Raw genomic sequence first — 15,504 nt, forward strand, 5'->3', positions numbered from 1 at the left:
TCCTACTCAAATGAGATAACCCACTTTCTTGAGATGTGTCCATCCAATATCAACTACCTCAACTTTTTTCCACCATCTTTCTAGCCCTCTCAGTGTCCTCACCCTTCACCTCCTCATTTACAGTTTGGGAGGAATATGAAGTCTTCCTTATTGGTAAGACTAACTCCTCTACCCTATTTATATCTTCAGTCCCATCCCCTTTGATCCCTTCCATGAGATTTCCCCATCAATCATCTTGGCTATTTAATACATCAAATAAAATAATGTATGCAAAGTATTTCATAAATCTTAACATAATATATATATATATATATATATATATATATATATATATATATATATATACACATATTAGATAGCTTTTGGTATTATCTTTATTTTCTTCTGTACTTGCTCCTTCCCTGCATAAGTCATATGTTCAGGATCCTCCTCTTAAGGAAAAAACAAACCTAACCAATGAATTAAGAGACTTCTCTTCATTCTGACATACTTTGGAGTTATTTTATTCTCCCCTCTCCTTCATTGTTAAACATCCAGAAAAGAATAGGTTCCTTTTCTCCCTTACCACCCAATCATTCCATCTCAGCATCTTATAATATGACCTCTTCTATGCAAGTTTAATGAAATAAATTTCTGAGGTCATTAAAAAATTTTTTTTTATTGCTTGCCAAAGGTCTTTGTTCCCCCTAACACATAATAGACATTTTATAAGTGTTTGTCTTAATGAGTAAGTTCAAATTTTAAAAAAAAATGAGTGGAAAAGAATTATTAAAATATTGTGGGAAACATTTTTTTTTATAAAATTACAAATGAAGACTAATTAAGAAAAAAGGAAAATACTGAGAAAAAATTAAAGTGAGGAAGAAAAATTGAAGGGGAGGACCATTAGTTTTAATTTTATTTGAATTGTTGAATTTTCTGAAACGAAGTAAAAAATTGACAGAAAATTCTGTTTATTAATATTAATTATAACCATTATTTACCTAGCACTTTAAGGTTTGCAAAATATTCAACATTCGTTGTCTTTGAGGGAAAAGTTTTAAAAATAAAATTGAGAACCTTGTGATTATTAGGGAGATATGTTTAAGAAGCCTTTCAGTTCATTAAAAGAAAGGTTCTTATATAGCATTATGGTTTTAGTCTATTAATTATGCACATGTACTATTCTCAACTTATTTTGGTTTTATTGGGTGATGTGTTACTAATTGATTGTTAGACATGCCAAATGTTTTGCTTTTCAAATAGTGGTAAAAATTTATAATTTTATTAAATTAGGGGAAAAAGTACTTTTCCCCCCCAAATAGTAACTCTCTTGACCATTTTGTGTTCAGAACAAGGGACACTGTAAAATGTCCAGATGATTTCTGGATGCCATTGTATATGGAGAAGGTTAACTACACGCAAAGACAAAGTTGCTTTTGATGATCATCATCTTAGCTTCAATCACACCATTTTTAACAATATGGGTACTAGCCTAGGACATTCTAATTACCTGATACTAAGATTAAAATACCTTGTGGTAAGTATTTGAAAGTACCATTTAACAAAATAGTTGACAATCAATGATTCAATTTAAAGAAGGCTAGATTTGGCATCTCAAAGATTTGAACTCAGATCCTAGCTCTGCCACTTACTACCTGCAGAGCCTCAGGTAAGTGATTTCATTTCTATATGCCTCAGTTTCCTCATCTGTAAAATAAGTGGCTGGACCAGATAACATATTAAGTCCCTCACAGTCTAAATTCATATCCTACGTTAGCTAACTAAAATATTGCCCCTAATAACTGACTCTGCTTCGATGAGTCTCCAGCTTTGCATAGTTTTCTGACCCACTGCCAAAGTAACCTTTTATTTTCTACCCTTCTTAGCAAATCAGTACTATCAATAGTTTCCACAATTTTTTTAAGTATGCCAAACAGCAGACTCTCTTGCTTCTTTCTAGGGTTTGTGACCTCATTAATGCTCAGTCCTATTATTTTATGACATATGTTTTTATATATTTGTATATTATATATAATATTTACATTATTCTATGACTCTTTTTACAACTCATTCTTTATTTTTACAGTGTTAACCCATTTATGATCCTGCATTGGAGGTGGTAGTGAGCTGCAGTCTTAGTAACATGATTATGCCTTTTGGTATAATTCATAGGAGTCAAGGTGGTACATCCTCTACTTACATGTTCTTTTGTCTCATCCTCCACATACTGTTATTATGGTGATTATATGTCTGCACATTCTGATTTTGGTGGCGACCAGCATTATCAATAGTACAAGGCAAGCAAGGCACATGCCTTGTATTTTTTTTTTTTTAATCTACCTTCAACCAGAAAGGTATGGTAATCACAGAGGGAGATCAGCTTTTGCAAAATTTCCCATTAAAATTTTTTAAGTAAGAAGGTTTTAGATATGGTACAATGTATTAAAAAAAGAGTGATCTTTGATCACATAGCCAGCATGAAAAGAATTGCATGTGGCTTTGGTAGGGAAGAGGATGCAATTTAAGAACAGATTCCTTTAATAGTGTTTCGGGTTTGTTTGTTTGTTTTTTGGAAGAGGGGATGGGGCAGCAGGAAGGTCCACCCTGTTATTAGATTCTCAACTATTAATTACTTGGCTACATGTTAAAGTTTCTTCTTATCCCCACCCACCCACCGAACCTTATACTAGGGCTCGAATAGCTGGGGCAATAAATGTGGCTATATTTAGGCCTAGAACAACTTCTTAGTCGCTTAATAAATCAGAATTTTCTTCTAAACAACAATTATTTTAAAATATACTTGCATGAGTGGAGATGGAAGGGTGAAGTTTTCATTTGGGGGTGTGGGGGGGTAAAGGGGATAGGTGGATAGTTCAGAGATGCAATACACTTTCGTGTATGTGTGTGTGTGTGTGTGTGTGTATGTGTGTGTGTGTGTATGTGTGTATGTGTGTGTGTGTGTGTGTAGTGTTCATTTGAATGCATAGCTTGCATTGTAAATTACATGAAATGATATTTTGTTACTCCTTCCCTCAATTGATACCAGATTCATTGGTGCCCTATGACACATGGCTACACATACTTGTGGTTTTAAAGAAAGGGAGGGAGTATCTATCCCTAAGATGAAAGACACAGACAAAATAACCAATCTGTAATGCAGATTTATTAATAGTCATTCACTGGTTTTCAGTAAAATACTCTTCACATAACCTTGACTTTATTAAGTAGTCCTTAAGGTGCATTTGGAAGACAGATAATGAGTTTGGGGAATAGTCTTATCTACATCAAGCTAATCTTTAACAGCTTGGAAGGAAACTAGCAGAAAGTTTCTCACTTTGAGTGACAGAACCATGTTAAAATGAAGCCTCTTAAAATGTCCTTTTAATAGGGAGAGTTTACGATTTATGACAATGTTTTTTTTTGGAATGTCTCACATTGTAATAGGAATATAAAATAAAAAAGGATGGAACACTATCGAGTTTTCCTACTATTACGGAGGGTCACACAAATCGCTAGTTAAGAGAATAAAGAATTCTACTGTCCTAGGCATGTGAGTAGCACTTTGTATCTCGGTTAATAAAAGGCAAGTCAGACTTTCCCTGGAAGAGGGAAAAAAAGTGTTTCATTCACATTGGCTGTCTCCTTAAAAAGGGGGGACAATCTGAAGGGAGAGGTTTTGAGTGGCATGTCATTGTCGGGACTGCACATGTCACATTGTCAGGACTTCTATGGAGAGAAGTCCACAAGAACCTCTCTGACCCTTCACAAGTGCAAAGAGCTGTGTGTGTATGTGTGGGTGTGTGTAAGGGGGCTGAAAGAAAGAAAGAAAAGGGGGGATAAAAAGAAAACTAATTGAGAACTATACTTCTAACGAGACAGCTCATATTTTCCCCATGTGCAGATTCCCAGGTTTCAGGTTTTTTCTCTTTCATTGAAAATGTGAGTACCCTTCTTTTGCATAAGACTGAACATACTATGCCAGTCTTGTCCGCACTGCTTGTATGCAAGTGTTCAGTCACAGTGAGCTGAAAAGTAGGCTGCTGTTTTCTAAGCTTTAAAGCCACTCATTAGTTAAGCATCTTATTAATGTTGCTTCTGATAGCTGTATTTGATTTTCTTTGCTAACTCACTTCACAGCTCTTCCTCCTTTGTGTATATACACTTTGGGGATTCTGAGCCTCTGCCCTAAGCCTTTGTAAATTTATGGTCGAGCCCAAAATGTCTTTGCAACAAAGGTCAGGACTCAGAGACCACAGTGTTATCAGACAGACTGCTGCCTAGATTCTCAGGGAAGATGAAGCAAATTTTGCCAAGAATCTACTTGGTTGTCCCTACACTTGGTGACAGTGTTAAAAGTACTTAAGGACTATTTCAACATTTTAGCCAAGCTTTTTTCTAAGTTTGGCATCGGAAGGCTTCTTTAGTTCAGCCAAAGTGAAATGGGCAGTTTTCCAGGGCTGGCTGTCCACTGGTAAATTCCAGTGAGGGTTTGTGTGTAATCAACATAGTGTAGCAGAACTGTCCACCCTAATTGGGATTCTGAGAAGGCAGAAGTTCATCTTTGTGGCCAAAAAATGCCCCTATGGACAGACTGCTGGGATTTAGTGTTTTGGTTTGCTTTTTTTTTTTTTTTTAAGAAGCAGGAGATAATTCATCTGCAAACACACCTTTCTTTGCTCCTTTGTCAATAGAAAAGTTGTTTTGCTAATGGTTATCTGTCTACAAGTCCTTGACCTGCTTGTAAACACATTCTGCAGGAAAACCCTGGGCCATGGCCTCAGAGCTTTGCGTCAACAACAAGAGATAAAGTGACCACAACTTAACCTGATCTGGCCTGGAGTGCCCTCTGCTGCCCCTTGATCAAGCCCTTTCCTAATCTCTGTCCTTCTGAAAGGAGCAGATTACTTGTGAAGCTTGACACGCAAAAGCTTCACCTGGGAATTTGGCTCTGTTTTGGAAGTGACTATTTTTAATGTTGTCTAATAGCTTGATGAAGAAGCCATTTTTAACCACGCTGTCCTTTAACAGCAAAATGTGTGTTGGCTTATGGTGGCTCATCAGAGGCTATGTTTATACCAAGTCCAACAAACTGATTGAAAAATGAGAGAAATATCAGCCAGCTGAGTTAATAAAATTCATACCAAAAAGGCAAGAAAAGAATTTGAATTTTGAAATGATAAGAAAATAACTAAATCATTGTATTTACAGACTAAGGCAAACAGATGTCCTCTGTTATAACAAACCAATCCTGGATTCTTCCTTCTGACAATTCCTCTAAAGATACTAACCCTTCACTGGAGGTCTCCTACACAATTCTCCTCTTTCCTTTATCACTTCTTCCCTTTATTGTATATTATTCTTATTTTTAAATTTAATCACGCACTCTCTCTGTTACTCTTGATGGGTTAGTCCATTGTCCCCCTACCCAACCCATTCTAATTCTTAGTCTGGTCCCTCACCTCTCACTCATTCTACTTCATTACAAATCTAGTCACTCTCATTCCTCCGGTGAGCATCCCAGGACTCACTATTCCTCAGATTCACTCCCTTGTGCTGGCATATCAGAAATAAAACTAACACTTATGTATTGAGTATACTGTTTTATGTCATATGGAGATGGGAGTGGGGGCAGCCCTGTGATTTTTGGGAGAGTGATGTAGGGACCGTTGACAAGTAAACTTCTTTTACCAATGATGATTAGCATCCGTTTTGCAACTTGTATTACTATAAATTTGTTTAGGATACTGAAAGCTTAAGTGACTTGCCCAGATTCACACAATTAGTATATGTCAGAGGTAGGATTTACTTGAAATCAGATTTTCCTGATGCTGAAGGCTCTCTCTTCATTAGTCTACCATGTACGGAATTTTAAGGATGCCTAGTTAGCACAAGACAGTTTCTGACTTAAAGAAGCTTCAGGTCTGATCACATTAGTGCTGACACAGTCATATTTAGTAGTATAACTATAGTTTTAAGGGCATGGGGAAAGAAAGTCAGGGCCCCATTTTTATATCTCTTCTGCGTTCCTGTTACTGTCAGCATGGCAGAATAATAGTATAAACAAAAACAAAGACATGTTGTCAATAAGCTGGTATGATTGCTTTCTAAACTGTGATATGCCCAAACTTCCCACTAACGCTTATGTTTTTTAAAATGTGGCTCTTGAAAGCTACTTTATTGTTACTTTTGATATTTCTCCAAATTTATTTTAGGCTGATGGGTACAATATGAAGGAGAATGAGAGAAAGGAATGTACATGGAAGAACATACAGAAGGGTGCTGTTCCAAATCTCACGGTGCTATGAACCAAGGTGTTCTGGTTCATTAAATACCCAATTTTTACAAATTTGCCTTATATAGCCCTGACAAAGTTGTCTGCATTCACCCTCTGAGAGAAATGGAGTCGGAGAATGGCTTAGTTCCATAATGATGCCTAGTGATCTTTTTTTTTTAAACTGCACTAGTAGTCATAGTGGCTAAGAGGAATATACAGCCTTTTTTTATTCACTCTTCTTCAAATGGGAAAATCTCAGCTTATTTATTTGTGTCCCCAATATGATTCCTGAACCACATTCCAGGTTGGGATGGGTTTTGGCCAGAAACATGATATATCTCTTATCCCTTTTTGCTTACCTACCTTTCTAATAGAAACACTGAAGCGCTGCCAGGTTGTTTGGATGCCAGTGGCAGCAGCATTCCTTCTCCCCAAGGAACTGAGCTGGCATGGAACTGGGAGACTGAGGTTTTTTCTTTATGTCTTCTGTCAGCACCGGCACTGTGTTACACATTAGTGGAAATGGGTGAGTGTGACCCAATAAATTCTCAGCTGAAATTCAGTTGGGAAATGTAGCTATTGTATGTCATATCTGCAAAATGACTAAGTACAAGAGAGAAAGTTACCACCTCTCTTCATTACAAGTACTTTATAAAGCTTAAATATATGTTAACATATATAGTCTAAGCCAGGAGTAGGGAACCTACAGCCTCGAGGCCACATGTGGCCTGCTAGGTCCTTGGACACGGCCTTTTGACTGAGTCCAAGTTTTACAGAGCAAATTCTTTTACTGAGGGGATTTGTTCTTTGAAGTTTGGAGGCAGTCAAAGGGCTACACTTGAGGACCTAGAGGGCCACATGTGGCCTTGAGGCTGCAGGTTCCCCATGTCTGATCTAAGCCTGTGATTCAAAAGTTCTCACTGATTATTCTTTTGAGAAGTAAAACCTCCAATCCCTAAGCTGCAAACTGTTTTCTCTTCCAACCAGACTATTTGTTGAATGAATGGTTGTTGTCCTTAAAAGAAGCTTTTAGAATATAAAAATCACTTTCTGGAAACTAAGAGTAAGAGAAAACCTAAATGCCATGGTTAAAAGAAGACAAACAGGGAGACAAAACTTGGATGTGTTAATAGTAATGACAATAGCAGTAGTTATTTAAACTGCACTTTAAAGTTTGTAACATACTTTACATATAATATTCTATTTTAACCCCTCTGTAATCCTGACAGATATGTAATAGCAGAACAATTCCCCATTTTCCAAATGAACCAAGACTCAGATTAAGTGACTTGCCCATTGTCATATAACTCTATTAAAGTTAGAAGCAAGTTTTGAACCCAGACCTTCCTAATTCCAAGTCCAGTACTATATTTATTGTCTTCCTTCTTGTTATTTATTGAGAACAGGAGTTAAAGTATCAACATACACAACCTATTGCATTAATATATTTTATTATTGATGAGTGGTAGTTGTCACTATTATGATATTTTATGCAATTGACACAATCAATATATAAATTAACTATTTCTAGGGGATCCTAGAAATATTTTTTATAAATGTTGGTGGGTCCTCAGGATAACCCATTTATTTTGTTCTTGATATAGATAAAATATACATAGGAAATTCCTACCTCAGTAATTGGTATCGCCAAATTTATTGAATTTTGCCCCACTATGTTCAATTGTGTCTAGATTTTACTAGATCAATTTCATTAAACAATAAATTACTTTTATTATTATTTTTAAAATTTTTATTTTTTATTTTAAATGTTCTACAATAACTACTATACAACTTAAATTTTTCCCCTACCTACCCCCCTCACCCCCTTCTCTCCCCAAGATGGCATACACTTCTACATAGGATCTATACATACATTCCTATTGAATACATTTTCACTTTGGTCATGCTGTGTAGAAAAACTAAAATAAATGGGAGATATCATATAATAAACCAAAGCATAATACATGCACACACACAAAAATGATCTACTACATTCTGCAATTGAATTCCATAGTTCTTTTTCTGAATGTGGAAGGCATTTTGCCTTAGATGACCATTGGGAATTTTTTTTTTTATATGTCCTTGCATTGCTATGAAGATCCAAGTCTACCAGAAAAAACTCTCACACACTGTGGTCGTTGCTGTGCACAAAGTTCTCCTGGTTCTGCTCCTTTTGCTCAGCATTAGATCATATAAGTCCTTCCAGGCCTCTCTGAAGTCTTCTTGTTCATCATTTCTTATGGTGTAATAGTATTCCATTACATTCGTACACCATAATTTATTCAGCCATTTCCCCAATTGATAATAAATTACTTTTTAATCAATAATAAATAGTGCTGATGATTCAAGCATTTTAATTTACTTTGATTGCAGTTTCTCTTATTGTCATTTCCCCCTCCTTTTTGGTAGTATTATCTATGAATATCAATATTTTTATGAATTTATTTTATATTTAGCTACTTAACTATATCTAGTAACTATCTCATTTAATTTCTTTGGTGACTCCCTGGGATTTTCTATGTACACCATTATATCATCTGCAAATAGGGATAATTTTTTTTTTACTTTTTGCAAATGTTTATACATTTTAATATGGTTCTCTTGTTTTATTGCTACAGCTAGAGTTTGCAGGACTGTGTCAAACAGTAGTGGAGAGAGCATGCATGCTTTACCCCTGTTTGTATTGGGGTCACTTCTAGTGTTTCTTTATAAAAAATAATTGTATCTCTGGGTTTTAAAAATATGCTTTTTATGTTTTTGAACATGAATGAGTGCTATATTATGCCAAAGTCCTTTAAAATAATCATATAGCTTAATTTTTTTGGTCATTTTTATGGTCAATTGCATTAATTGATTTCTATTGATTTCCTGTTTCTTCTTCTAGGATAAAACCTTAGCTCATAAATTTGACTGTAAAAATCTTTTACAATCTGGTCCCAACTTGTCTTTCCAACCTCATTACACATTATCCTCTCCTTGAAATCTATGATCTTTTTTTTTCACTTTTTTTCCCTCTCACATTGTGCTACATTTCTCTTCTCCATACCTCTGTATCATCTTCCATTCCTATAATGTATTCTCTCTATATCTCGAATCCCTCACTTTCAAGCTGTAGTATAACTTCTAAATATAGCTTTTCCTGATACTACTAATGCTGTCTTGCCCTAATTATTTTGTATCTGTTCTGCATATATTGTATATGTTATCTCTCCAATCAAACATTCACTTCTTGACAGCAATTGTTCTTTTATCCTTTTATCTTTTGTCCTTGCATACCCAATTTTATGCATAGCATAGGTACTTAATAAATGATTATTGTGTGACTAGTTGATGTTAGAACATCCTTGTATCACTAGTATAGTTTTACCTTGATAATAGAGAATTATTTTCTGGTTATATTTCTGTAGTCAGCATTCTTACATCAGTGAGATATTCTATTAGTGAGATGAGTTTATGGCTAGTGTTCTTTGCTTTGCTATTCGTTGACTTGAGTATCAGATAATCAAAAAGCATTAACTAAGCACTTACCATGTAGTGGACAATGTACTAATTGGTAGAGATTAAAAAAAAAAAGAATAAGAAAAGGCATTCCTAGCTTCAAGGTACTCACATTCTATTGGGGTTAGGGGTGAGGGATGACAACATCTATTTGAGTAGGTAAAATACATAGATGGAAAGACCATATTTCTCTCATAAAAGGAATTTGATAGAAGTCTTTCAATAGCTATTTGATATAATTCATTTGAAAATCCATCTAGAATGAGGGTTAGTGATGGAGTTCTTTGGCTATTCATTTATGGTCAAAGTAGTTTTTGATTGGGTAATCTAAAATATCTGTTTCTTTTTTGGCTTGGGTATTTCATTCTTATTGACTCACTAATTTACTTTAAATTCTTAGTCGTATAGTTATTTAATTGTGTAAAAATTTCTGAGAATTTTTGTTTTCTGTGTGTTATAAAGTCACATTTCTTAGCTTAGTCTTAGATTTTTCTTGATTAAGATAATTAATGAATTTTTTAAAACTTTTGTTTCTATATTTCACATCTAATTTTAAAGATTTCTTAATTTGTATTTTATATTAATTTTCTGCATTAAATATTGCATGCTTATATATTTTTGCATTTTTAACATAAGTTTTCACATGTACAAATTTCCTTCTTAGGATAGCATTAGCTTTGTCACCTGAGTTTTGATATTCTCATTTGATATGGTCTCATTTTTATTATATTTAACACATTTATTATTGCTTTTGCAATTTGTTCTTTTACCCCTTCATTATTCAGAACATGATTGCTTAGTATTCATTTAGTTCTGTATCTTTTGTTTATATTTCATTTGTTGATTTCTTTTTTGTCAACTTATGTCTATACAGGATATAATTATTATAGTTTCCCTTTTGTATTTGTTTATTATTTCTTTACATGATCCTACTGTACCGTGGTTTGCAGATGAACATATAAACTCTTTAATATTCCCATTCAAAGACAATTGAGTTCAGTCAAATATAATTTTTATAATGCTCTGTTCAGCTCTACATTTTCTATCTTATTTATTTTTTCATTTCATTTATTCAATTCTGAGAGAATGTTATATTTCCTATTATTATTGTGTCTCTGTCTTTTAAATTTCCACCAGTTCCTTGATAATCAGGTAAATTACATTTTGCTAAAAGGTATAATGGACCTTTTGAAGTAATACCAACACTAAATAATATGCACCAAATAGCATAGCATCCAAGTTCTTTAAAAGGAAATATTAATTAAAGGAAGAAATAGACAATAAAACTACCTAATGAGGGACCTCAAATTTCCCTTCTCAAAACTAGGTAAATCATAAACAAGACATAAACAAGAAGTTAAGGAGATAAATAAAATTTTGGAAAATTTAGATATGATAGACCTCTGGAAAAAAATGAATGGGAAGAGAAAAGAATATACCTTTTTCTCAGTGATATATAATACCTACACAAGAATCAACCATGCGTTGGGGTATTAAAACTTCACAATCAAAAGAAGACAAGCAGAAATATGAAATGCATTCTTTTTCAGACCACAATGCAATTAAAAATTATATTCAATAGAGGGAAGAGGAAATTTAGATTTAAAATTAATTGGAAACTACTTTGTAATCCTAAAGAATGAGCAGAACAAAGAACAAATCACAGAAATAACAAACTATTCTCTTAAAGAGAATGGCAATAATGAGACAACATAACCAAACTTAATGGGATGAAGCCAAAGCAGCAATTTGGAGAAGTTTTATATCTCTAAATGCTTATGTCAACAAAATGGAGAAAAAAACAGGTCAATGAATTGGACATGCAACTAAAAAAATCAAGAAAAAGAACAAATTGAGAATCCTGAAAATCAAAGGAGTGGTTAATAAAATTGTTAAGTAATAAAACCATTTAATAAACAATACCAGGAGCTGGTTTATGAAAAAAATAGATAAACCATTGGTGCATTTGATTTACAAAAAGGAAAAAGAAAATTAAATTTCCAGTATCAAAAATGGAGTCATCACCAATGAACATAAACTTAGAACAATTTATTAGGAGCTATTTTCCCCAATTATATTCCAATAAATCTCACAATCTAAATGAAATAGATGAATATCTATAAAAGTATGAATTAAAAAGAGTAACAGAAGAAGAAATAAAATAAATAGCCGAATCTTAGAAAAAGAAATTGAACAAGTCATCAATGAACTTCTTAAGAAAAAAAACCTAAGACCAGATGGATTCACAAACATTTAAAGCACAATTAATCCTCGTACTATGTAAAGTACGTGGACAAATAGGTGTTAAAGGAGACCTACCAGATTCCTTTTATGACATAAATATGGTGCTGATACCCAAACCAGAAAGAGCCAAAACAGAGAAAGAAAATTATATAGAGTAATATCACTAATGAATATTGATGCAAAAAATTAAATAAAATGCTAGTAAAGAGATTACAGCAATATATCACAATGATCATATACTATGACCAGGTAGGATTTATACCAGGAATGCAGGGCTGATTCAATAATAGGAAAGCTATCAGCATAACTGACCATATTAATAACAAAAACCAATAGAAATAATATAATTATCTTAGTAGATACAGAAAAAGTCATTGCCAAAAAATAGCGCCCATTCCTCCTAAAAATACTAGAGAGCATTGGAATAAGTACAATTTAAATGTTAAGTAATATTTATCTAAAATCATCAGCAAACTTTACCTGAAATTAAAGGAATTAGAAATAGGCAATGAGCAAATGAAACAATCACTCTCTGACCTCCGACACATAATAATTGTGTGAATCTGGGCAAGTCACTTAAACTCTCAATATGCTAAACACATTTCTAAAAATATAAGTTGCAAAACAGATGCTAATCTTTCTTGGTAGAAGAAGCTTCCTTATTAGCAATCTCTATATCCCCCTCAAAAAAATCACAGGGCTGCCCCACCCCCATCTCCATATGATATAAAACAGTGTGTTCAGCATGTCATTGTTAGTTTGATTTCGGATACGCCAGCACAAGGGAGTGAAATTGAGGAGTAGTGAGCCCTGGGATGGAAGAGGATGTGAAATAGATGCCAAAGTCACAATGCCACAAGTGTATGAAAGTATCCTAAAGATCTCAGATTTCTTGATTAGTGTTAGTAGTTCACATTCATATGAATTCCCATAAATTTGTCACCTAGTGGCCAATCTACTGTTGATGTGCCTCTCTATATTTAGCAGGACTGATTCCTAGATAGCGAACTCAGTTTGTTGTCCAAATATGTCCATATCCTTTCTAGCTGACAAGTACCTCCTAGAGTTAGTTTTCTTTAGGCATAATCTTCAAGAACTCAAGGTTACCTGTTTGTTGGTATAAGAGGCATTAGAGTATATCATTTTGAGGCTTACAAAGTGTTTTCCTCATGATCAGTTTGTAAGGCTCATAGTAAAAGTTTGTAATCCTCAGAGAAGCTAGCTACTTGCTCAAAGTCACTCAACTTGTAAGTGGTACTCAAGCCAAAGTTTCTGATATAAAGTACAGTGCTCTTTCCAAATTATACAGGAAGTGATAGCACATGAAAGGGTTCTGTGCCAAAAGTGGTAATTTAAAATAATAGAGATTTATGAAGTTCGATATTGGGAACTAGGTTAGAGAAGTTTGCAATTGACAGCTGATGACATGTGCTAAGGAAGCGGTTTAATTAATGGATGACTTGGTTGAATTACCTATTCTCAAGGTTACAGTCAGAACTTTGGAGAGGCAATGCTAGTATGGCAAACTTTTCTCCATGAGTGTTCTGGACCAGTTTGAGTCTGATAGAAGCTTAAAGCTTCTTTTTGGGGGGGAAGAGGAGAAGAGGAATTTGCCACCACAAATATTGTTACATGTTTTCTCAAATTCAAAATAAATAGTAGTAAAGAATAATACTTTTGCAATTCTTGTAAAGTAAAAATCCAAGCCAAAAAAACCAAAACAGAACAAAATGGAAGAAAAAATGAAAGACTAATCAATATGTCTTCATCCTGAATGCTAATTCTGAAAAATAAGAAAATGCCTTCCTAAATTCTCTCTTCTTTTATTGTCTAGCTAGATTTCCTGTAGTCTGAACTTGTGAAGTTTATTTTTACTACAAGTATAGAATTTCATGTTTATTGCCATTGAATTTCAATTTCATAGAATAAGAGGATCAGAAATTAAAGCTGGAAGGTACCTCAGAGTTCATTTAGCCCAACACACTCAATCTACATTTGCCAAGATCATTATTCGATTACTTCTTTTTGCACTTGTCAGATTCTAGATATGACGTTTAATGCATTGTCAATGACTCCTGAAAGGATTTACATGTTTTTCATAGATTTAATAAATATTCAATCTGTGTCTTTATTTGAAGAGGTCTATTTAATATATTTAGCACCATAGATTCGATGATGGAGTCTTGTGGTACTCTTTCAGAGACCTCCCTCTAGTTTCTTTAATAACTACCCTTTGATTCAGTCATGCAATGAATTCCAAACTCTTTTTATTATACCATTATCCATCTCATAGACTATCATCTTGTCAATGAGAGAATCTGTAGAGACTGTATACAGAATTCTCATAGTGAAGAAACTAACCTTTTCCTGAATTCTTTGATCCACTCCACTAAGCCTTTACTGCTACTACTTTTGCCTACTGTTCTTCATTCCCCCACCCAGTCCCAATAGTTGGCAATTCTACAGTGCCTTACTTGACCCTACCTGGCTAATTTCATTTTCTTCATGAATGAAAGGAAGGAGGTAGCCAGTGAAAATACCTTTCATTAATATGAATTGGGACCATAGACTGTGGCTTCTTCCCGTGTAACTATAACTTTAGTTAAAAGACAGAGGTCTTTTAAAAGTCTGATGATACAGTTTTCTGGTCATCTAGGGACACAAAAAGTCTCAGTCACAAGGACTTGCTGGGTACCTAAGATCATGTGAGTTGCCATACCCAATGGACTGTGGATCAGAGGCTTTTCCACATGGAGAACAGGTAACTACATCCAGAAAGATAGGTGCCTCTGTATTCTTTTTTTTTTTTTTTTTTTTTACCTTCCAACTTTCAAATTCCATGATTTAATGATTTTTTTTTATTTATTTAACTTTTAACATTTATTTTCACAAAATTTTGGGTTACAAATTTTCTCCCCTTTTATTCCCCCCCCCCAAACCCAAGCATTCTAGTTGCCCCTGTGACCAATCTGCTCTCTCCTCTATCCTCCCTCCCTGTCCATGTCTCTGTCTTCTCTTTTGTCCTGTAGGGCCAGATAGCTTTCTTGACCCCTTAACCTGTATTTCTTGTTACCCAGTGGTAAGAACATTACATTTGGTCCTAACACTTTGAGTTCCAACTTCTTTAGCTCCCTCCCTCTCCACCCCTTCCCCTTGGAAGACAAGCAATTCAATATAGGCCATATCTGTTTAGTTTTGCAAATGATTTCCATACTAGTTGTGTTGTATAGGACTAACTATATTTCCCTCCATCCTATCCTGTCCCCCATTACTTCTATTTTCTTATGGTCCTTTCCCTCCCCATGAGTGTCGACCTCGTATTGCATTTTCCTCCCCATGCCCTCCCCTCCATCCTCCCCCCCACCCTGCTTGTGCCCCTGTCCCCCACTCTCCTGTATTATGAGATAGGTTTTCCTATCAAAATGAGTGTGCATTATATTCTTTCCTTTAGTGGAATGTGATGAGAGTAGACCTCATGTTTTTCTCTTGCCTCCCCTCTTTATCCC

At 34.6% G+C, this 15,504-nt stretch overlaps 1 long non-coding RNA gene across 1 annotated transcript in view; it reads left to right on the plus strand.

Moving 5' to 3' along the window:
- Nucleotides 1–398: 398 nt before the first annotated feature.
- Nucleotides 399–15,504, plus strand: part of LOC140509585 (uncharacterized) — a 75,464-nt gene continuing 60,358 nt past the window's right edge. The window contains exon 1 of the long non-coding RNA XR_011968828.1: nt 399–6,782. This is a non-coding gene — a long non-coding RNA (uncharacterized lncRNA). The remainder of the gene's footprint in view (nt 6,783–15,504) is intronic.

Source organism: Notamacropus eugenii, chromosome 1 (genome assembly GCF_028372415.1).
Source record: "Notamacropus eugenii isolate mMacEug1 chromosome 1, mMacEug1.pri_v2, whole genome shotgun sequence".
Taxonomy (NCBI): Eukaryota; Metazoa; Chordata; class Mammalia; order Diprotodontia; family Macropodidae; genus Notamacropus; species Notamacropus eugenii.